The sequence below is a fragment of the Myotis myotis genome, unplaced genomic scaffold (assembly GCF_014108235.1).
Source record: "Myotis myotis isolate mMyoMyo1 unplaced genomic scaffold, mMyoMyo1.p scaffold_m19_p_6, whole genome shotgun sequence".
NCBI classification, from domain to species: domain Eukaryota; kingdom Metazoa; phylum Chordata; class Mammalia; order Chiroptera; family Vespertilionidae; genus Myotis; species Myotis myotis.
In genome coordinates this window covers 30,398,244-30,422,717 of record NW_023416368.1, presented here as the reverse complement: position 1 = coordinate 30,422,717, position 24,474 = coordinate 30,398,244, and the positions used below count along the sequence as shown (strand labels likewise).

Below are 24,474 nucleotides of genomic sequence, written 5' to 3'. Positions count from 1 at the left end.
TGGAGCCCGGAGGCCCGCTCTTCCGCTGAGGCGCTGCCTGCACTGCCTGACCAGAGACTACCTGACCGCCGCTGCCGGAGGAAGCGCGTACGGCCAATACGTTCCGCAGCATGATGGTTGAAAAAGTGCGTCCTTCAGTTCTGGCCGTGGCAGGTACGGGCTCAATGAGAGGCGAGGGGGTTAAGAGAAATATAAAGGCAACCACCTTAGACAGCCCTGGTCCTCGGAGGCAGCTAAGACTCAAGGTCACACGGGATAAACTGCGAAACGATTACAGGCTCCTTGCGTCAGTTGCGTGAGAGGCGGGGCCTCTTGCGCTTGCGCAGCTGGCGCCCGGCTGAACGCCTGGAGCGCATGTGCCCAGGGAGTGGCGGAAAACAGGGGTGGGGTCTAACTACAGCTCTCATTGGATGTCCCACCGAACGTAGCCGGAGGCGAGCTCGGGCGTGTGCACGCTCCCTGCGCGTGGACGTTATCCCTGCTCCCGCTCCGAGCGGAGGGCGCCATCTTGTCCTGGGTGTTTGTCCTGTGTAAATCTCAGGCTCGGAACCTTCGTTGCTCGTCCCCGTCCTTTACTCGTTTTCTGGCTGCCTGTTGGTATATATATATATATTTTAACCTTTATTTTTATTGTTGACACTATTACACATGTCCCCAACTCCACCCAGCCTCTGCTCCTCCTCCCCTCTGGCCATCACGTCACTGTTGTCTGTGTCTGTGGGCTATGCATATATGTTCTTTGGCTAATTTCTTCAGCTTTAATCGAGTCCCCGGGTCTGTCGGTACCGCAGTAACTGGAAATGCGCATACACACCCTGGGCTGGCCCTCACTGAGGGTGCTCGGGGCCTTCTCAAACCTTACGCTGGTTGCTAGGGACAGAGACTGGGTTCTGTAACAAAATGGCAGTGGCCACCGCGCTGTGACCAGTTTCAGATTTTTGAGAAAAAGAATTAATTCATTGATTCAACAAATATGTACTGATGTAACAGACACTAAGTATACAGTGGAAACAAAATGTGAATTCACTATCACAGCTTGAGCTTACTTTTGCAAAGGAAGCAATTTATCCTTCAAGCTTTAAAGTCCTATTTCTAAAGAGAAAGATACTCCACTGTTACGTGATCACTGTGAGGAATTGTAAAGGAAATGTCGGGGGAAGTTGGGGGAGAACATAACTGGAATGTGCATTGTGAGGGGAATGGAAGTAAGAAACAAAAAAAAACCCCACATTGGTTATAGGTGATAGAGATTCTTTTTCATTTACTTAGTATTTATTTATTTATGAGAACATTTATTGGACAAATTACAGAGGAGAAAAAGTAATTCCTAGCCCTAGCCGGTTTGTCTCAGTGGACAGAGGATTGGCTTGGGGACTAACAGGTCCAGGGTTCGATTCTGGTCAAGGGCACGGTCAAGGGCACTGTTAGGTCCCTGGAGGAAGATGGAGGCCAGAGTGGTGCAGGATTACAAATGACCCGCACACCAGGCGGCTGAGCCTGGATGGCTCCAGCACCCAGTGATGGAGTCAGTGGCTTTCTTCTGGGCGGAGGCTTCTTTATGCAGACCCGGAGGGGAGATAATGGAATGTGGTCTCAGCAAAGGGCGTGTCCATAGTGAAATGACCTGAAAAGCCAGTTGGGGGGGGGGGGGGGGGGGGGAGGTATCAATTCAATTGCTGCATCAAACCTAAGGAACATGCGCGGATTGCGGGCTCCATCCCCAGTAGGGGGTGTGCAGAAGGCAGCCAATCCATGATTCTCTCTCAGCATTGATGTTTCTATCTTCCTTTCCCTCCTCCTTCCTCTCTGAAATCAATAAAAATCTATTAAAAAAGAAAAAGTAATTACTAGAAAAAAGGGGCTTAGAAATGAGTTATGGAGGTAAAGGAACTTGGAGCTTGGGAGTGAGGAAGCTAATTGTAATAATAAAAAGATATTTTTTAAAATGTATTTTAAAAAAAGAATTGCCAAATTATGGAGGGATTGGATAGGGAGAAAAATATAATTTACCAAATTGCTTTATAAAACAGTCTTCTGGCGTCTGGAAAGAAGGAAAATCCTGGACTTTTTTTTTTCCATATATATATATATATATATATATATATATAAAATATATTTTATTGATTTTTTTACAGAGAGGAAGGGAGAGAGATAGAGAGCCAGAAACATCTATGAGCGAGAAACATCGATCAGCTGCCTCCCACTGGGGATGTGCCTGCAACCAAGATACATGCCTCCGACCGGAACCAAACCCAGGACCCCCCAATCCACAGGCCGACGCTCTATCCACTGAGCCAAACCGGTCACTTCATATATATTTTTATTGATTTCAGAGAAGAAGGGAGAGGGAGAGAGATAGAAACATCAATGATGAGAATCATGGATCAGCTGCCTCCTGCACGCCTCCTTCTGGGGACCAAGCACCCAACCGGGTGTGCCCTGACCAGGAATTGAACCGTGACTTCCTGGTTCATAGGTCAATGCTCAACCACTGAACCACGCTGGCTGGGTCCTGGTCCTTTTGATGAAGTGGAAAAGAACCAAATTCTAACTCTGTATTAGCTTACTTTTGATCTTTAAATTTATTTCCTTAAATTTATTATTTAGGGAAGTTCATGCTGGGCCTTCATTCTGAGGGGTTTTAAAGACTGGGCATTTTCAGGATGTCTTGGGCGAGGATCACAATAGAATAAATCAGCTTTATGCTGATATACCAAAATGAAGTTTATTCTCAACTTCATTGTCCTTGGGTGTGGTCAGCAAATGACACTAATTGGATTTCTGTTATCTGTCTCTCTGAGTAGGTTGATATTTACCCTCTGGTTGGGGAGGAAAAGTGTAAACCATTTACTCTTAAGTGTCCTTGGGAAGATGGGATTTATAGATGGCTGTATACTGCTGTTTAAATATCTGTCTCTTTCTCTATTCTGCTTGTCCTGGCTTACTAGACTGTGTCATTTAACATTTCTCTTACAAACCTTCCATAACTTTCACAAACCTGTCTTCAACCTTCACAAACCTTTTAACCCATTCAGAAACAACTAGCTTTAGAACAATTCACTTTTTCCTTCAAAATATGTTTCCATATTCCATTACCAAAACCATACAATTTCTTTCCAATTAATGTGAACTTTTAACTTGTAGAAATCTCAATTTCCAATAATAACCAAAAAGCAAGCAACCAGCATTCCTTAAATTGACTTTTATGAACATTTTAAACACTCTCAGTTTCAAGCCCAATACACCTTCAAAATACAAGATATTATACCAAGATTTCCAAATCAATTTTCTAGCTCTTTTGTATTAAGAGGCCCAAAGTAGGTAAACTTAAGACTTGTCTAGCAATTAATGTTTAACAGCTGAAATGAGTTAATTTGATCTGCTCACATGGCTAAGGTATTTTTCCTTTCAATAAGGGTTACCTCCCAGAAACTTGCATTTTAAAAGATGGCCTAGATAAGAGTTTTAGACCAGTTACTTGCATTTCAAAGCTCCTGGGACTTTGGTTTCATAAAGTCAATTATCTATAAGTATTTTGAGCTGAACTGAGGAGGTTTATGGGAAAGTAAAAGGATTTGGTGGCTTGAATTGTTTCTGGAGCCATATCTCTGACCCTGTAAAGATTTTATTTATAAAACAAGGACAGTCATTTTTTAAAAAAATGTTGTTATTATTTTTTAAATCCTCATCCAAGGATATTTTTTCCATTGATTTTTAGGGAGAGTGGAAGAGAGAGGAAAGACAGAAAGAAACATCGATGTGAGAGAAATGCATCGATTGGTTGCTTCCTGCCCGAGCCCCGTCCAGGGCCCGGACCAGGGAGGAGCCTGCAACCAAGTACATGCCCTTGACTGGAATTGAACCTGGGACCCTTTGGTCCGCAGGCCAATGCTCTATCCACTGAGTCAAATCCGCTAGGGCAGGACAGTCATTTTCAATACCTCAAGGATTGGCAAATGTTGACAAAGGACTGACAAATTCATTCATCCATTTTTAAAATGTTTCCATTTGAGTATATTTTTCTTTCAAGCTCTGTAGCAATTACAGAGAGATCTAGTTTACAGGTAGTATATAGCTGAGGGTCATTTCTTAGAGTCCTAATAGCTTGCATGTATGAAAAATACACATTTGATTTTAAAAGGCCTCATCCTCCATTCACTTCCCTTGGGAACGGCAAAAGAGGTCTAGCTACAGTATAGTATTACTCTTAATGGTGCCATTAACTGGCCAGATCTCTCTATTGTCCACTTTATAGTGGGGTCAGGCTATGTTGTAAAAGGAACTTGAGGGACTTAAGTCAAATTTCACCCAAAAGGGTAAATTGAGGGACTGTGGACTGGTTCCACATCTATGGAGAGACAGATCAATTCCCAGCTGAGAGAGGTATCCCAGCTATCCCCTGGGCTGTCCTGGGCCATTCTCCTGTGGTCTGACAATGTACCACAGTAGCACAGGTCCCTTTTCACCCTCAGAGGGTAGATTTAGACTTTGCTGTACAGACTTCAAAGTTGCAGGCTAATGACCCCTGTTTGTAGAGATTAATATTCTAAAAAAATATGTATTGATGCAAAAGAACATAGAGAGGAATGACAAAGACATAATATTAAACATTGAAGCAAAATCCTTATGTTGTACATGACGGAGGGAGGAGGGCGAGTGGAATAATTGGAGTACCTACATTTTCATCTCAAATGGTTCCTTCTCCTCTCAAATGGCTCTCTTAAGAGTTTCCTTTTTTTCTTCTTGTTGCATACATTTAAAAGCCACAAAATATCCATCAAAGGAATCCTGGAATCAAACAATGTTAGCTAAAGGGTGTCTGAGACCGTTTTCCTGGTGGTTTCTTCAAGAGCCTGGCAAATTCTCTCCATGACCACAAGGGGGATGTGGTAGCTCTAGATATTAAAAACAAGAGTCTGTGGGGATTGGGACTTGGGGATAGGGGGGAGAGAAAGGGTCAATAGGAGAAAAAAAGGGAACATATGCAATACTTTCAACAATAAAGATTTAAAGAAAGAAAGAAAAGCAGGAGCCTGAAAATGTATTGTCTTTGCCAGTTTTGGAGAGCAGCCTTATAGACTGCTTTGCAAATTGATTTGGCCTATAGCTCAAAGGCTTGAAGAAATGAGCCTGAGTCTAAAAATAAATAGGGTGCAAATAAATAAGAATGAATGGTTAGCCCTGGTTGGTGTGGCTCTGTTGGAGCGTCGTCTGTGCACTGGAAGGTTGCAGGTGTATACTAGTAATTCTTTACTATTGAGCACAGTATTATATTTTATTTCTGTTGTCATCTCAGTGTCACACTGGAAAGTGAAAGGAGTTGGTACATGATTTGCATCTGGGTAAATGCTTATCAGAAAGAACAGGTGGCTGTCTAATCCCTGTACATACTATATTTTAAATTGTATTCTAACTGGTATGATATTTTAGCATATTTGAAAACAGGAAACTAGTTTCAGTGTTTAACTCCTAGCCATTAATGGGAATTGTCATTAGATAGTAATCACTAATAATTGTTAAGTGTCTAGTTAAGTATTAAATTTATTAGCTAATGGAATGCTCCCAACAATAATCTCAAGTAAATATTATTGGTATTCCCATGTTGCAGATGTAGAAACTGAGGCTTTGAGTGGTTATATAGGTCACCTAATAGTATGTTATATAGGTCACATAATAGAATAAGGCTAGAATTTGAAGCCAGTCTCTATGACTCTAAAATCTGTAGTGCTAACCATTAGGCTTTGCTGCCTCATAGCCAAACTGGATCTTATCTTTTTCCTACACATATACAGAAGATGAATTTTATAATACTGGCCTAATCTATTATTAACAGTTATTTTAGTCAATGTAATAAAAATGTATTTAGAAATACTTTTTAAACATTTTAAATAGTTTAGGTTTCAGGACAACTATAAAGGAAATTCAATTTGTAGTATAATTCATAGGATCAAGTTTATATTTTTAAAGCAAAATCTCTTTAAACTGGTGACTCAGGTGATGTTTTATTCAGTCTTGCCAAAGATGACTATCATGCTGTGGCACCTTCCATCTTCTTGAAATGAAAATGTGGCATCTTGCAGGGATGTGTCACTTTTGTTCTCATTGGAATTTTTCATGTATCTGTAGCAAATTTCAGGAGCAGTTCCCACTTTTCCATTTTGGCATTAGCTGCACTATATTGAAGTGCATTACATGGTGTCACTGTAGTCAAGCCTGATTCAACAGAGCTTGCCCCAGTGAAGCATAGAAAGTGTTATGTCAGGTGATGTCTCTGTCCCTAGGGGTGGTGACAATTAGCAGGTTTCATTTTATACTGAACTAGAGGCCTGGTGTATGAAATCATGCACTTGGGGCAGGGGGTGTTCCTCAGCCCAGTCTGCTTCCTCTCACAGTCTGGGAGCCCTTGGGGGATGTCGCAGTCGGACATCCTTAGTACTGCTGCAGAGGCAGGAGAGGCTCCTGCCACCGCTGCTGTGCTCTCCAGCCGTGAGCCTGGCTTCTGGCTGAGCGGTGCTCCCCCTGTGGGAGTGCATTGACCACCAGGGGGCAGCACCTGTGTTGAGCGTCTGCCCCTTGGTGGTCAGTGCACATCATAGTGACCACTCGGTGCACCATGTGATTGATTTGCATATTATGCTTTTATTATATAGGATCCTGGTAACCCCTCAACCTGCCCTCCTTCTGATAGGAGAAAAAAGAAATAGAGGATGACTCTGAAAGAAAAGTGAGGCAGCAATAAATCAAAATAAAATGTCACCTTAATTTGATAGAACAGTTACATCCCAGTTATATTTTACCCAGTCTCATTGCACAGGGTAAAAATTAGTCAACTAATCTCACTGGATTTTCATTGAGGTTTGGAAAACAGTTGGCTATTGGATAGGTCAAAGACCTGTGTATGAAGTCCCTATTTGGAGTGGGGGAGGGCTGACAAAAGCAGAGATTTGCTCTTTATGAAGACCCATTTAATAGTTAATTCTTAAGGATATAGGAGACTTTTCTGAAATTTTTTGGTGTAAAGAGCCAGAATTTTAATTTATTCTTGATCAGCATGATACAGTAAAAGGAACCCTGAACTAGGAGTTGAGTTCAAACTTGGGTTCTAGAAATACAGAAAGGACCTTAAAGCATTTAAAGTCTAACCTTTTATTTAATAGACTAGAGGCCTGGTGCATGAATTTGTGCATGGGTGGGGTCCCTCAGCCTGGCCGGCAATTAGGGCCGATTGGGGCGTCTCGCCCAGTCCTAATTGGGGCTGTGGGAGGTTGGCATGCTGGGGGGAGAGGCTGAGGGGGAAGGGGCCACGGGAAGTTGGCTGGAGGAGGTTGACTGTGAGAGCACACTGACCACCAGGGGGCAGCTCCTGCATTGAGTGTCTGCCCCCTAGTGATCAGTGTGCGTCATAGTGACTGGTCAACTGGTCATTCCGGTAGTCCTAATGGTCACTTAGGCTTATAGATGAGGAGCAGAGAAAATAAATGATTTTGTCCAAAGTTACACAGACAGTGTTAGCTTCTGCTCTACAGACTTCTTTTTTATTTGGTATGCTTTTTAGAAATCACCCATGTGATTTCAGATTAAATGTTCAATCAGTACTGGAACCTTTTTATTATTTTTAAAAATACTTTTTTATTGATTTTAGAGAGGAAGGGTGAAGGAGAGAGATATAGAAACACCAATGATGAGAGAGAATCATTGATCAGCTGCCTCCTGCTTGTCCCACACTGGGGATGTCCCATACTGGGTATTGAGCCCACAACCTAGGCATGTGCTCTGACAGGGAATCAAACCATGACCTTCTGGTTCATAGGTTGACACTCAACCACTGAGCCATGCTGGGTGGGCTACACAGGAACTTTTAAAAATGTTTACAGACAACTTTAGCCGTATATTCCTTTCTTCCTACCTCATTCTCACTCCTTAAGGTACATGATTAGTGAAATTATGTCTGTTGTCTTTTCAGTTCCCTTGGATTACATGCTGTCTCTATGTGAGGGACTATTGGCTCCTTATACATCAGGACAGGAAGTACCCAAGTTTCCTTAGGTGATGAGGATTTAAATGAGGGCTAATTAGGGAAGTACAGGCATTGTCTCAGTACCTTTGGAGCCAGAGTTCTGAAAGAACAAGCAGGATGGCTCCTGCTTAGGCTCCAGGAGGACCTGCTTATAGCTGCCAGTTATTTGTCTTCCCCTCAGAATTGGGCTTCTGATTTTTCTGTCTGCACCTTTCCATAGCCCATCTTCTTTGTGTATGCTTCTCTAATTCTTCTTTTGCAGTAGTTCCCAAACTGCAAGAGTATCAGACTAGGAGGCTCCTTAAATTATTCCACTCCTGGAGATTCAGATCCTGTAGATCTGAAGTAGGTCAAGGAATCTGCATGTTTAACAACTTCTACAGGGGATTCTGATAGGAGTGGGTGGGGGTTAGGATCACACCTTACATAGAAACACCCCAAACATAAATCCACATAAAATTTTTGACTCCCGAGAAACTTAATTGCTAATAGCCTATTGTTGACTGGAAGCTTTACAAATATGTATTATATACTGTATTCTTACAATAAAGTAAGCTAGAGAAAAGAAAATATTATTAAGAAAATCATAAGGTGGTGGAAAGGCATGACTTGGGGTGGTGAACACACAATATAATATAAGATGATATATTATAGAACTGTACACCTTAAACCTATATAATTTTATTTACTAGAGGCCCGATGCACGAAATTCATGCAAGAGTAGGCCTTCCTTCTCCCAGCTGCCAGCACTGGCTTCCCTCTGGCACTGGTTTTGTCCAGAAGGACGTCCGGTCTAATTAGCATATTATGCTTTTATTATTATAGCTGTAACCCCAATAAAGTCAATTTAAAAGAGAAAATCATAAGAAAAAATATGTTTACAGTATTTATTGAAAAACAAACAAACACAAAACGTGTATTGGTGGACCCACACGGTTCAAACCTGTGTGTTCAAGGGTGAATTGTATATATATGTAGTACTAGTATTATTAAACATACTAGAGGCCTGGTGCATGAATTCGTGCACTGGTGGAGTCCCTTGGCCTGGCAGGCAATCAGGGCTGGCCAGCCAGGGGGAGGGACCACGGGAGGTTGGCTGGCTGTGGGAGCACACTGTTCACCAGGGGGAAGCTCCTGCAGTTGAGCGTCTACCCCCTGGTGGTCAGTGCATGTTACAGCTACCGATCGATCGGTCGTTTGGTCGTTCAGTCGACCGGTTGCTTAGGCTTTTATATATATAGATATAAAAATAGACAATAAAAATAGAAAAGATAAAAATAAATACATTTCAGTGTTTCCTTCCTGTACCTCAGTGTATCCCTTGGGCTGCTTGCACTTTCCTTGCTACTGTTCTGTGTAGCTTAAATTACACCATCCCTATAGAGTTCCTTTATTGGGAAGAGTAAGGAAAGTGCCAAGGTGTCTCAAGGATCAGCTCATAGGCCTTTGGTTTAAGTGCTAATTTCTTGTTTTATTCAACTAGCAGTTGGGGTGGGGGTAGTGACTGTGAGTCTATATTACATGATATTAAGCAAGCAATTTACTTGGAAGGAGACCTGTGAACCCTCCAGAGGGAAGGGGGAATCTGTGAACATGATAGCTGCCATGGGTCTTATGAACATGTGTCTTCCATCATAGAACTGTGAACTGTTTCTGAGCATGCCAAAGTGCAAAGGTGACTCCACAGAGGCTGTGTGTGCCCTCTGCAGCTTTGCATGGCTTCCCAGAAGGAAGTCTGCTCTGCCCCAGGCTGCTGTACCAGGATGTGTATGGCACAGGGAGGGTGGAATGCTGTTTAGAGAGCTCTGCAGAGGAGAGAGGGACAGGGTACTTCTTGGAATCAGGGCAGTTAGTAGTCATGTATATGTGGCTATTTCCTGATTGATAGGGATATGTGAAAATAAGTTACTTAGAATTTTATTGTTTTTCACTAAACTTTATATTATTGAAAATCTCTAGGCTGGAAACATTTCTTTCTGTCACTTTGCCTTTTTCCAATTGGTATGTGTGCCTACGATTTTTGTGTTCTGCTTTTTATGCTTAGCATTATCTTGTTTAAAGATATCTGCTTGTCAACCTGGTCCCATATACTTGTCATTTTTAATGGCTGTCTATATAATCTCATTCTTTCTTGAGATTCATAAGTTTATTCCACTGAATCTTCTATTTTTTTGCAGGGTATGCAGAGAGATTTGCTGCATTTCTAAAACATCTCTGAAAACAAGCTGCATTTCAGAATTGAAACCAGCATTTCCTTTTCTACTTTAGAGTGCACGCAGGAAGCCATTGGGCACACCAAGGTATTGAATTATCTTTCCATGTCTTTGGGTCTATAAGAAATCTCAGCAAGAGGTCTCAGACACCAAACTGGGGGGAAAATTAAACTTGATATTTCCAAAGAGTCACTTAAGTTTTATTATTGCCACGTTCAAAATGTAGACATAGTTCCGTAATGTGATTAAAGTGACTTTCACCGACAGCCACTGTAAGATACAGCGGTATGTGATAGCTGGTTTATCATTTGGGGTGTAACGATTAGCTAAAGCTATTTTTCTCTAAAGGGTCAGTTAGTTCTCTTGTTTTTCTCTACAACTTCAGCTTTAGCAAGGAGCCATCATAAATTCTGTGACATAGCTGTCTGCTTATCTGTCTTGGGAGTTATAGACTGCACATATAAGACAATTCATGTGCCTTTGCATAATAAATTGAGTTTTATAAATTATAAATCTTCACTTAACATGAAGGTGGTGTTGGGTGCCAGGCTTAGAAAAGCTGATGTGGTTGCCAAGTTCATGAATGTCATAAATCATTCATGCTAAGGTAGCCCAGAATCATGCTGTCTTCTGAGGCCGATCAATATCAAGGTGGTATTGGTAACACAAAAAATGGGAGTCTCAATGATTGTTTTTCAAAATCAGATGCACTTGCCCTGGCCTGGTAGCTCTTTGATTAGAGTGTCACCCTGGTACACCAAGGATGGGTGGAACAACAAATTGATGTTTCTTTCTCTCTCTCCCTCTCCCTCTCCCTCTCCCTCTCCCTCTCCCTTTCCTCTCCCTCTCCCTCTCCCTCTCCCTCTCCCTCTCCCTCTCCCTCTCCCTCTCCCTCTCCCTCTCCCTCTCCCTCTCCCTCTCCCTCTCCCGCTTCCTTCCCTTCTCTCTCCCTCATATCAATTTTAAAAAAATCAAATGTATTTTTTATTTGAAGAGTTAAACTAAATTACCTTTCTCTTTTTAGTTAAAGTCAGTTTTCTAGGACCCTCTTTCACCCTCAAATAATCTATCAATAAAATTTTTCTTCGCTGAAACCGGTTTGGCTCAGTGGATAGAGCGTCGGCCTGTGGACTGAAAGGTCCCAGGTTTGATTCCGGTCAAGGGCATGTACCTGGGTTGCGGGCATATCCCCAGTAGGAGATGTGCAGGAGGCAGCTGATCGATGTTTCTCTCTCATCGATGTTTCTAACTCTCTATCTCTCTCCCTTCCTCTCTGTAAAAAATCAATAAAATATATTTTTAAAAAAATTTTTTCTTCCCTGACCCTTGAATTCTATCAGAAATCCATCACAAAATACATAACCTGTACATTTGCAATCCAGACTTAATGGGCTGAAAATGAGATTTAGATGTTTCAGTAAATCTTGAGGCACATTATTAGGAAAAAACCCTTTGAATTTGGGGGGGATTTTCTTCTTGTGCCATTATTTTACATGAATAGTAGGCAAACTTAGCCCTCTTTCACACACTGCCTATGTCTTTGGTACCAAAGAAGGGGGAAGCGTAGGGCTTGAAGAGAAATGATGCTTGGGACAGAAAGCTGTGTAGTATTTTGTGCCCCTTTAAGTTCCCAGGCTTTATCTAGACTGCTGGAATATGAATATTAAACTGAATTGTCTTCCCTGAGAGCTGCCCAGTCGGTGAAAATGAAGAAGGCTATGGATATTTCAAGAAAAACATAAGAGTGATTTTGGTAAGATCTTTAAAAAGAAAAATAAAGTTTTTCCTGAGGCTGTTAGGTACTCCAAGAGTAGTTAAGTGTCTGTATCCCTTTGTGTAGTCTCCAGCAGAGGGCCATGTGACTCATGGATAACATGTGACTTCTCTTTGGCGGACTACAGAGGTCCTTTTGGTGTGAATAGCTACCTTTTCTGTGTTCATCATGTGGATAGCCTATCCTTGGTTAAAGATCATAGGGGTCACCCTGATCAGGTAATTCAGTTGGTTAGAACGTCATCCCAATAAACCAAGGTTGTGGGTTCAATCCCAGGTCAGCAATGAATGCATAAATAATGGAACAACAAATCTCTCTCTCTCTCTCTCTCTCTCTCTCTCTCTCTCTCTCTCTCTCTCTCTCTCTTTCTCCTCTCATCAAGAAATAAAAACTAGCTCTAACTGGTTTGGCTCAGTAGATAGAGTGTCGGCCTGCGGATTGAATGGTCCCTCTTAAACAAACCTATCTTTCTGACACCTGCTCAGAGTTGTTATCCTCCCACCAAGCTATGGTTGCCATCTGCACCTCCTTGGCCACTTCTATTAGGGTGTCTTCACACAAATAAGCAGGCTGATTAGTCAGAAAGTTCCAACTCATACTCTGGGGATGGAGAAGCCCTTGGGGCTCCATGGTACTTCACTTGCTCCCTTACACCAGCCTCCTGTGACCCCATGCCAAGCCCTATCTGGCCTCTATTCATGTGGATCCAGTGATAGGAAACAGGCAGAGAGGATTTCAGTATCATCTGGGTAGTTGGACTGAGGCCTTTAAGTTCCTTCAGTTCTACAATTTTCACTTGCTTTGTTCTTAATTAACATTTAAAATCCCCCACTTCCTGCTGATCCCTTTAGCCTTCTCAGTTTGGCCTCTTTCCTGCTTTATAGGTAGATACACTCCAGCCATACAGCCTTCTTTCAGTTCCTTGAATGTGTTGCTTCTGACTTTCCATATGCCCTTTCTTCTCCCTGGATCACTGTACTCCCCACCAGTCATTTGTCTAACCCTATTTCAGGTCCCAGTTTTAACGCCACTTGTGTTAGGCAAGCTTCTCCAACCCCCAGACTAGATTAGATTTTTAATATCTAAAATAGTCCTGCTTATTACCTTCCATAGTATGTTGTGCATTTGTATTAGTTAAACTACTTTTTATTTTTTTTATTTTTATTTTTATTTTTAAATATATTTTATTGAGTTTTCACAGAGCAGAAGAGAGAGAGTTAGAGAGAAACATCAATCAGCTGCCTCCTGCACATCCCCCACTGGGGAAGTGCCCACAACCCAGGCACATGCCCTTGACCGGAATCGAACCTGGGACCTTTCAGTCCGTAGGCCGACGCTCTATCCACTGAGCCAAACCGGTTTCGGCTAGTTAAACTACTTTTTAGTAAAATTTTGTTTAGTGTTTATCTTCCCAGCATTTTGAAAGCTCCACATGTGCAGGGACTCTGTCTGTTCTGTTCAATATTTTATTGCTAGAACCTAGTCCTATGCCTGACTCCTAATAGCTGTTCAGTAAACATTCATTGATTGGCCGACTCTGCTTCCCCTCTCAATCATGCATTTCTCCTGCTGTTCATTCATGTACTGGTTTTCTCCTGGGGCACTTTTGTGGGTTCTTCAGAAATCTGTACTACCTTACACACACACACACACACACACACACACACACACACACACACACTTGACCTGTACAAGTAAACTCGCCTCTGTCAGCTGCTTTCTTCCTCAATAGCCCCTCATAATGCAACAGTCTATTTTCAGTTTCTCCATGAGAAACAGGTCTTTGCTCACACAACCTCTGAGACTATGGGCAGATTCTAGTATTGCAAAGCAGCTGCTAGCCCATACAGTGATCCCTAAATTTCTTGAGCTGGAGTCAGAAATCAATTCAGTCTGCCCCTCTAACTTCAGGAGACCCCTTGAAGCTCTCTTAGAGGTCCCCTTGAAGCCCTTCTCATTAGGCTTGTGGTAAAATGCAGGTACCCCCCCCCCTTTTTGGAGGGGGTACCCACAGCACATCAACACTTCTAGCCCAATAAAACCTTTCTAAAACCTTTCTCTTAATATCCATCAGCTTCTTTTTCCCCTCGATATGGGGTGAAGGTTTTAGAGTTTTATAATTGTTTTTCAACTGATTTCTATGAAAATTTTTGTTGTTGTTGTTAATCCTCACCCAAGGATATTTTTCCATTGATTTTTAGGGAAAATGGGAGAGGGAAAGACAGAGAGAAACATTGATATGAGAGAAACACATCAATTGGTTGCCTCCTGCATGAGCCCTGACCAGGGCCTGGGCTGGGGAAGAGCCTGCAACCAAGGTACATGCCCTTGACTGGAATCGAACCCAGGACCCTTTGGTCCAAAGGCCGACACTCTATCCATTGAGCATTACTGGCTAGGGCAGATTTTTATGAAAATTTACATATTTGTTGGCACCTCCCTTTGGTATGACATGGATGCTACACAGTGAAGCCTGTCAGCTTCTAAATAGAGTAAGTAGTTGCTATAGTTAAACATGCATTTTAGGAAACAATTTATTTCTGAGTAAGGGTAGATAATGTCATTTTCTCCATCTCTCTCTGTTTAGGAAGTTTACTTGTCCTCATCTATAAAATGGAACCCCATCCTTTCTTTGCCTCAGTAAGGACAGAGAAATAAGAAATTGTGAGCATAAAATGACTCTGGATGGACAACAGGCCCTGGGGAATAGTTACATAATCTGCAGAGGAATAATTTATCATAAAGAAGGGAAGTAGAGATGAAGGGCTTAATGGAAAGAAGAAAAGAAAATACCCTGGTCATCAGTGTTTTTCTAAAACCCATCCTAACCCCTTCTACCCCTGCCCTGGTTTGGAGCTGTTTTCTTGTTATATACAGGTCCCTATTATAGCACTAAAACAATGCTTGTGCAGAGCAGAGCCAGCTCCTATTAAACCAATAATTCTTGGTTCTGTGTTTTCTAGATGTATTTGTGTCTGTGTCTGTGGGTTGTAGGTAGGAGGGGGTAGATGTCATCACTTTTGACAAAATGGCAGAATACTCTATCATGATGAAAAGCATGTTGGTCTCCTGGTTCAGAGCCAGAGCCTGCCTTGTAAGGAATTCAAAGGCTGCACCCCGGAGCTGCTGTCAAGCCAGCAGATGGAGTAGCAGTCCTTCTCTGTGTGCCTCTGGGCCCACCTGGGCTGGTATGCTGGGTGATGCTGGGCCCAGCCTGTGGCCAGAGGGGACAAGGAAATGAATACAAATGATTGCACCTTGTTGCCAGCACTGTTGTCCTGTCTGCAGGGAAGTTTGGTAAAATATGATCCTGGGAAAGTCATTTTCATGTGCCTCTCTGGAATTGCTGCAGAAGCAATTATAAGGAATGAGTGCTTGTATGTCTGAGATAACTGGGGCATAAGAGAAGGGAAGATATAGAGATGACAGAATCAAGTCCTGAGTAGTGGGGGAATATGGCACCATCTCCTCACCCCTGAAAAACCTTAGGGAAGACACAGGAATACAACCAGTGGCTCTTAATGGGAAAGGGCAATCTTAAGAGGAAAGTTTGGACAATGAAGCCAAATTACCATCTGCCTAACTCACTCTTCTCTAAATTCCAGGCACTGGGGTCTTTGTTACTAAAATCTGTAGATTGCTTAAGAACTTTACTTTGGGGCCAGTAGTAGAATTTAAGCTTCCCTGAGATTATTTCTTTCTATTTTCTAAGAAGTAGCTGGATATATGGCAGTTCTTAATAAATAATGGAGGTATGAATGGCGCTCCCATTGAGAACTCTCAGGCCTACAGGCATTCTGTGAAATGGAGAGTCCTCCCCACTTTATCCCATAAGAATGTAAAGGGGCTTCACAATGGAGGATGGGCCCTGGCTGGTGTTACTCAGTTGGTTGGGCATTGTCCTGTGCACTGCAAGGTTGCCGGTTTGATTCTGGGTCAGAACACATGCCCGGGTTATGGGCTTGATCCCTGGGAGGGGATGTGCAGGATGCAGCTGGTCAGATCGATCTCTCCCCCACCCCCCACTTCTCCCTCCCTCCCTCCCTCCCTCCCCCTCCCTTCCTCTCCCTTCTTCTCTCTCTAAAAATCAATAAAAATGTAAAAAATTAATAAGGAGGATGGGCAGTGGATGGATTACTACTCTGAGGGCAGGGCCTATGACTCTCCCTCCTCTGGCTTCCTTTATCTAAATAACTCAAATTCAGAGTAGGGGTGGATTGGGGGACTCAGCAGGATAGCCTCTGCAACCCAAGGCCTAACCACTGCAGACTGCCCAGGAAGCCAGAAAGAAGGTGGCTTCCTAGCTGGTCCTTTGCTCCTAAAGTGAAGGGAGTTAGGGGTTCTTGAGTTAGCTGTAGAGCAGGCAGCACAATTTGTTCTTCGCTGGGAACCCAGAGGTTTCTGGCAAGTCCCTTGGCCACAGGCCTGCCAGGAGCCCAGAGCTTTTTGAAGAGAAAGAAAGGTTCTAAGAACAAGGAAGCTGCTGCTCTCAATGAAAAGATCAGGAGGGAAGAAAAATGAGACTAACAAGTGCTGAAGAGAACTGTCTGTGGCTGAAGAGAATGTTAATGGCTCTGCTCCTGAGCTTCGAAGTCTGAGCTGGATAGGATCGCACCCAGGTGCCTCTGCTGTCACCTACAGATACTTACCAATGACTGTTGCTTGCAAACAGTTACAGCCTCACTTTCCCAGGGTGAGAAGCACTACCTGCTGAGGTTGAGAAAAATGAGACTGTTGGGAGGTCCTAGGCCTGGCTCAGCTAGTAGGGGTTTATCTTGTCTCTTCTGCATCAGTCAATAAATGGGATTCCAGAGCTTAGGTGCAAGGGAAATTGAACAAATCTGGCTAACAGTTGTTTCTTTTTCCTGTTTGCAAAATGCTAGCTTCTATGGATTGGATTGTATCCCCCTAAAATTCATATGTAAGAGCCCTAACCCCCAATTTGCTAATATTCGTAGAAGGGCCTTTGGGAGGCAATTAGGTTTAGATGAGGTTATGAGTGTGAGGCTGCCATGGTGGAATTAGTGTTCTTATAGAAGGAGATACCAGAAGGCTTGCTGTCTACCCTTTCCCACCTCACCCACCCCATGTGAACACACAGCAAGAAGGCAGCCAGAAAGCCCTCACAAGAACGAAACCACACTGGCACCTTGACCTCCGATTTCCGGCCTTCAGAACCACGAGAAAATAAATTTAAGCTACTCAGTCTAGCAGCGGTTCTCAACCTGTGGGTCGCGACCCCTTTGGGGTCGAACAACCCTTTCACAGGGGTCACCTAAATACATCCTGCATATCAGATATTTACATTACGATTCATAACAGTAGCAAAATTACAGTTATGAAGTAGCAACGAAAATAATTTTATGGTTGGGGGTCACCACAACATGAGGAACTGTTTTAAAGGGTCGTGGCATTAGGAAGGTTGAGAACCACTGGTCTATAGTATCTTACTGTGAAAACCAGAACTGACTAATACAGTGGTTCTAATGGATGCTGTTGGTACCTGGCCCAAATCCCTTTACATACCAGTGTATCTATTTTCCCAGCTGCTGCATTGGGTTGTAGTGGCTCACAGATGCCTGCCCTTCTCCAGAAAATTGCTCTTGGTGGATGGAAGATCCCTCTGTACCTCTCTATAGCTTTTAGCCAAGGGGGAACAAAAACCAGCCACTTTACCTCAAGGAAGGATAATTTATTTTGGTGCTATTTAGGGTGCTGAGTTCCCCTGTGGGATCAGGCTGAAGCCAGATACAAAGCTGTGACCACACTCTTCTTTCCTACCATTTCCTGCTTCTTTCATTTTCTTTCTCCTGAGGGCACACCTCAATAAATCATGTGATCTGAATTTTGCCCTAAAGTTGGGGGGAGTATCTTGCCTCTCTCTAGAACTGTGTAGTCTTGGAATAACTAGGGAATGAGAATGACTGATCCCCTAAGGAAGTGAAGCTTGGGGAAGAACATGTGTCCATTACAGCATGCATTTTCCATTCTTCTGTTTGACCATAGAGTACATCTCGTTCATTCAAATAAAAGTGCTTATGAAATACAAATTTAGGGTTCACAGTCCATGGGAATGGTGCTTTCTACACTCAGATGTGAAGATAGGCAAGCTTAGCTCAAGAAAGGATTAAATCAGTCCATCTGGTTTGAGGAGCCTCTGGTCATTGTATCCAGAGAACCAGCTTGAGGGTGTTGGAGAACCATAAGGAGGAGGCAGTCTTGCCATTAACCCAAGGGCTGTGCCAGAAGGAGCAGCCTGGCACATAGTGGCACTCAGTTAATATTTGTGGAATGGCTTCTCCGAGAATCACAGGTCAAAGAGAAAGCTGGAAGAAGCAGAAAGAATCAAGAGCTCAAAGCAGACTCTTGTGCTATGCCAGATTTCACTCTTTGACCAAACCATGTTCCCATAATTTGCCAGATTATACATAGCTGATACTCTAGGATTTTCCCATACTATGATTCAAGTTATTGCTTTGCTGTTGTATGTAAGTATATGACCTTCTAATAACTCACAGGGCAAGTACCAGATAACAATGACAGGCAGATGCTGGTCTCAGTCCAGAGTCTTAAGAAAACAATGTTCCTCTTTTTTTTAAATATATATATTGATTTCAGAGAGGAATGGAGAGGAAGAGAGAGAGAGAAACGTCAGTGATGAGAGAGAATCATTGGCCGACTGCCTTTTGCACACCGCACACTGGAGATTGACTCCGAAACCCAGGCATGTGTCCTGACCAGGAATCGAACCATGACCTCCTGTTTCATAGGTCAACACTCAACCACTGAGCCACACTGGCCAGGCTAAGCAATGTTCCTCTTTAGAGTGGCTTTTAGACTTTGTGATATTGTAGCAAATTATCACAATTATGGACAAGTGTCAGAGAAAGATCCCACAATTGTTTTTTATTAAGCAACATTTTCTTGGACATGGGTGGGCTTCCGCCATCCTCCCTCCCATGATTCCATGCACTGCTGTGGCTGGTAGACAAGTGCGGGGCCTGACCAGCAGACCCTGAGCGACAGATGAATGGATTACTCCGACACAACGTTTGCTGTGAAAGAGAGGGCTAAGGGACTGCTTGGCTAAAGGAACCAGACAGCCTCAATTGCCTGCCTCATTAGGCTTTTATTGTAACAGCAGTTTGAGATAAAGTTTATCTTTAAGATACAATCAGTAGGGTAAGTAATCTTGGGAAGACACATGTGTTTGTAGGGTCCTTTAAGCAAGGACACCCAAAGATTAAGCATAAGGATTTCAGTAAACACCTGGGGGTCTGCATGTGCACAGACTTGGTTGGAAAAGGTCAAGGAATAATTAGGGGTGCTGCCTTTGGCACTCCCCTAATTGGAATTCTGATAAATAGGGTGGGTGGCCTTCTGCACACTTCCCTTTTTTCGGAATGTCCTCCTTACAAACTTTCCAACCAAGTCTCATGCTTTTCCACAGACAAGCAGGCATCAGTGTGTGTTCCAGGGAAGCATGTGGGCTCTCAGACCGGGAGTTGGCATTTAGCGACCTGGCTGAGAAACAATGTAGAAATGAAAAGATAAAAACGTGAGATATGTGATAGGGGCTATAGTTTGGAATAAATGGGTTCAGGCCCTCTGCCCAGTCAGCCTAACACTCTGGTAAGCTGCTGCATTTAATGGACAACTCCATTAACATCTTATTGGATGGAGGGAGGGAGAGAAAGGGAGAAGGAGAGGAAGAAGGGGCAGCAGAGAAAGAGGGAAAGAGAGAGAGGAGTGAGTGTATGTGTGTGTGTTAGGAGAAACTAAAAAGCTTGGAGCTTTCCTCTATGTCCCCAGAGGGATCTTCATGTGGTTTTTATAGTCTGTGTGTCATCACAGGCTCTGAAAGCTGAGGTAGAGCTGGGAAGGGTAGCAATTTGGATAGGGAAGAATGAGAACTCATACCACCTGTCTTCACCTCATTCCCACAGGATAGGGAGGATGAGAAGGGATATATCTTTCCCCCTTATAATGAAGAAATTGTAGGTCCTAGAATTCAGAAGATAAAAACATGGGGTATTGGAGGATGCCCTCTGAGAGCTTCTGTGATAATGAAGGTGGATGAGGAGAAAAGGGAATGGAGAGGTAAAGTGAGTCCCAGGATTCAGAAACTGGTTCATGAGTGAAAATAAACTGGTTCCCACTGCAGGAAGAGAGGAAGGACAAGTCTAAAGAGGAAAACAAAGAACACCATCTTCTGCTTGAGGGTGATTAGGTTCAGGCCCTCTCTGGAGGCAAGAGAAGGATGAGATGGCTTTTACCATGGCTAATGAATGTCCCTCAAAAAACTATCAGATAATCGTGGTGCCTGACACTTTCTGGGTCCCTGGTACCCAGAGAACACAATGGGTAGTAACATGAAATCACTTTTCTTTCCACTGAGTGATTTTTATTCTTAGTATCTTCTCATTGCAACCTTTTAGCTGCTTTCAGACTGTATCAGGGCAGAATATTGAACCTAACCATATCACAACTGCTAGATTTCCCTAGGGGAGAATGTGCAATAAGAATGGGCAGAGTAGCTCTGACCCAAGACTTCGCTTCTGGCCTTCCTGAATTTGCCCTTGCCAGCTCACCTCTTCTCAAAAGTCACTTCCAGAGGCAAAGCTAGGTATTTAGGGTGCTGCCTATCCACAGATACACAGAATTGAGTATGACTTGCCCAGAGACAAGTTCTAGGTCAGATCAAGACTATGATTCTCAAGTATACAGACCTGACCCTACATCTTAGATTGTAGTGCATGCCAGATTGGAGGGTATGGTGAAGAGGCCCCTGGCTTAGAGGTCAAAAGTGCTGGGTTCAGGTCCTGTGTGACCTTGAGTTATTACTTGAGTTCTTTAAATTTAGTTTTTTATCTCTAAAATGGGGGTAATATACCTCCCCCAAGAGGGCCTTTGTAAAATGCTGTTTTGGTGGAAAGAATTATTTCCTCATTTCTTTATTCTGTCTGATAAAGACAAAGATCTCAGCTTGGGAGGTGTGAAAGCTATTAGGTTCAAGATAGGCATCAGGAAAGGTATGTATGTGTTGAGGGCAAGGAGGGATGAAGGGAGAGTAAAAGATGTGGTGAAATGGTGTCCCCTGTAGTCATGGAGGATGTGACATGAGCTTCTTACACAGTTAAGAATCTGTAAATACCTATTGAATTGCTACCTGTTGTATAATAGGAAATACTTATTTTATTATTGTCCTCAGTTTCTGACAAAGAGCTCCTCAAACCTTTGGAAGTTCCTGAGTGTGTGCCTGTGTGTGTGTATGGGGGGAGGGGGGCGGGCGGTAATAGCTGCATCTTTTATTTCTGACACAGAGCTCCTAAATTCTGTGGAATTTCCAGGGTGATAGAAGTTTCTTTTAAATATATATATATCTACAATAATAAAAGTGTAATATGCTAATTAGGCCATCCGTCCTTCCGGAGGTCCTTCCAGACAACCTTCTGGACAAAGCTGGGGCTGCAAGGGACGCCTGAATTCCAGGTGCCTGCCAGAGGCCGGAGGGAAGCCCGGGTCCTGGGTGCCAGAGGGAAGCCAGTGCCGGCAGCCAGGGGAAGGAAGGCCTACTCTTGCACGAATTTTGTGCGTTGGGCCTCCAATATATATATATATATATATATATATATATATATATATATATATATTTATATGATTTCAGAGAGGAAGGAAAAGGGAGAGATAGAAACATCAATGATGAAAAAGAATCATTGATTGGCTGCATCCTGCATGCTCCCAACTGGGGATTGAACCCACAACTGGGGATTGTACCCTAACTGGTAATCAAACCATGACTTCCTGGTTCATAGGTTGATGCTCAACCACAGAGCCATGCTGGCTGGGCAAAGCTTCTTTCCAGGCAACTCTTAGTGGGACCCTAAATAGTTTCACAATGGAGGCCGGTCACCAGAAAGACTAAGCCTTGATTAGAAGCCTAGAACTTGCAGCTCCAATTCCCTCAACCTCTGAGGAGGGGAGAGGGGCTGGAGATTGTGTAAATAACAATCTATGTGATGAAACCTCCATAAAATCTCCTAAATGACAAACTTCAGAGAGCTTCCAGTTTGGTGAATGCATCCACATGCTAGGAAGGTGGTGCACTACAAATACATGGGAATAGAGGCTCCTGTGTTGGGGACTCTTCCAGACTTCGTCCTATGTACCTCTTCATTTGGCTGTTTGTTTTATCCTTTAGAATGTCTTTTATAACGTACCGGTAAATATAAGTAAAGTGCTTTCCTTAGTTTTGTGAGCAATTGTAGCAAATTATTGCACCTTGGGGGTGTGGGGGAGACACACCAAATTTATAGCCATGTTCCATTCCTAATTCCCCAAAGAAAGTATCTGACCCCCTTACCTTTTCCTACTAGGCCTCACCAGACTGTCTGAGTTCAGAGCTATGGTCAGAGAGCTTGGACTCCCATCATAGAATACTTGGCTGCATAAAATAAAAAGAGTAGATCACATTTACTGAGGTATTACTATGCACCAGGCACAGTGGTCAGTGCTCTTTACCATTTATCTCAGTAATATAATTGTCCAAACAACCCCACTAAAGTTGGTTGTAATATTTTCCCCATTGTGGAGATAAGGAAAACTGAAGCACAGAGAGGCTAGACAACTATTAAGTGTTAGAGCTAGTATTTGAATTCAGGCCAACTGGCTTCAAAGCCAGAGCTTGCAAGCAGCTTCTATACAGCTTCTGAGGTAGGGCTGTGGGAAGCTGGTCCTCTAAGCAAAGGTGGTGGGCATGCAGGCAATGTGATCTACCTGTGTAGTCCAGACACATCCTGCAGGACTCAAGGCAAACAAATTTGATTCCAGAGTCTTCCAGCTATTTTATGAGTGCTCCTTTAAGAGCTGGGAATGGGTGTGGTGTGAAAAAGGCTCCATTGCCATTTAAGGTTGATAAACACTGTGGGGTATATGGCACTCTTGAGATATTACAGTAAAGAAATGGCTTTGTGACCCTGGCCGGGTAGCTCAGTTGGTTAGAGCATCATCCTGATAGGTCAAGGCTGTGGGTTTGACCCCTGGTTAGGGCACATACAAGAGTCAACCAATAGATACATAAATAAGTGGGAGGGCAAAAATTGATGTTTCTGTCTCTTCCTCTTTCTCTCTCCCTAAAAAAAAGCAATTCAAAAAAGAAAGAAAGAATGGTTTTGTCCTTTATTGAATCTGGAGTTTTCTAAAATTATTTCAGCAGAGAACTCATTCTTTTCTTTGTTAGATGACTACTAATGTACAATAGACCACTATTCCAGGACGACTGATTTGAAAAATGCTCTTCTAGACTTACTCTCCACCCCACTACCACTCGGTCCACTTGAAGTAACAGCTGCACTTAGGATGGCAGCTAAGATTTCTGTGGAGAGCAAAAAGTGTTCAGTGGCCAGCCAGCTCAGATGGCAACAGGAAGATGCCAATTAACCAAGGTGGGCAGCTGCTGACATTCCTGGGCTTCATAAGGAGGCCATCCAACAGACTTGGGTGGTTTATTTCTTGTTTTCATTTCCCCTTGTCACTGTTGTTGTCTAGAGCCTTTACATGTCAATTCTGGACTGTCAAAACAGCCTCCTGACTAGTCTCCCTGCCAGCTGGCTCTCTGCTCCAGTCCATCCTGCACACCTGGCCAGATCAGTCTTCCTAAAATGCTGCTTTGAGCTTGTCACTCTCCTGTCCCAAATGTATTAATTCAGCTTTCAAGATGTTTTGATTGTCCCCAGCCTACCTTTCCTGCTCCCTCCTCACATCCTACATTGTAGATGAAGCTGACTCATTCTGGAGCCCCTCTGTGCTGTATGTGTGCTAATTTTTCCATCCAATGCTTGAAAATCTACCTCCCACCCCCAGCCCCCATCCCGTTTCCTCCTGTCAGATCTTGTGTTCTCATTTGTTCACTTACTCCATTCAACAAGCATTTATTTTGTGCTACCTGTATGCTAGATCCTGTGCTAGAATAAGACATAGTCCTTAACTTCAAGGAGCTAATAAATGCAGATGAATGCATGCTGGGTGATGCGTACTATGATATAGTGATATTTAGGGTTTCATGGACATGGCACCTATCCCTGCCTAGGGCACACCAAAGGCAATTCAGGGTAGATTTCCTGGAGAAAGGGATGTTTACACTTAAAGGGTGAAAAGACATGTGGTATGCTGGGGACTGGCTGAGGATGTGGTACCCAGGTCTTTGGTGCTGGGCTAACAGACAGGTTCTCCCTACCTCAGGGAGCATCCTCACAAAGAATCTCAGACTGATCCTGTTGATAGGGGGACGATAGATGAGGGGAAAGCATGCATACTCACCAGGAGAGTGGATTCTGGGGCTGGGAGGAGGGAAGGAGGACAATGACTGATATGTTCACTGCATCCTATGGTTTAGCAACTTCCCCCAATTCCCAAGTCGCATCTAAGCGATACATGCCACTGGAGCAGCTTGGTTGCCAGGGGCAACCCCA

At 43.3% G+C, this 24,474-nt stretch overlaps 1 long non-coding RNA gene across 1 annotated transcript; it reads left to right on the top strand.

Annotated features, from left to right (window-relative positions):
• The first annotated feature begins 5 nt into the window (after positions 1-5).
• Positions 6-23,706, top strand: LOC118658065. Its single transcript, XR_004968194.1, has 3 exons — positions 6-153; positions 10,195-10,317; positions 23,244-23,706. It is a non-coding gene; the product is annotated as an uncharacterized LOC118658065 (long non-coding RNA).
• The last annotated feature ends 768 nt before the right edge of the window (positions 23,707-24,474 follow it).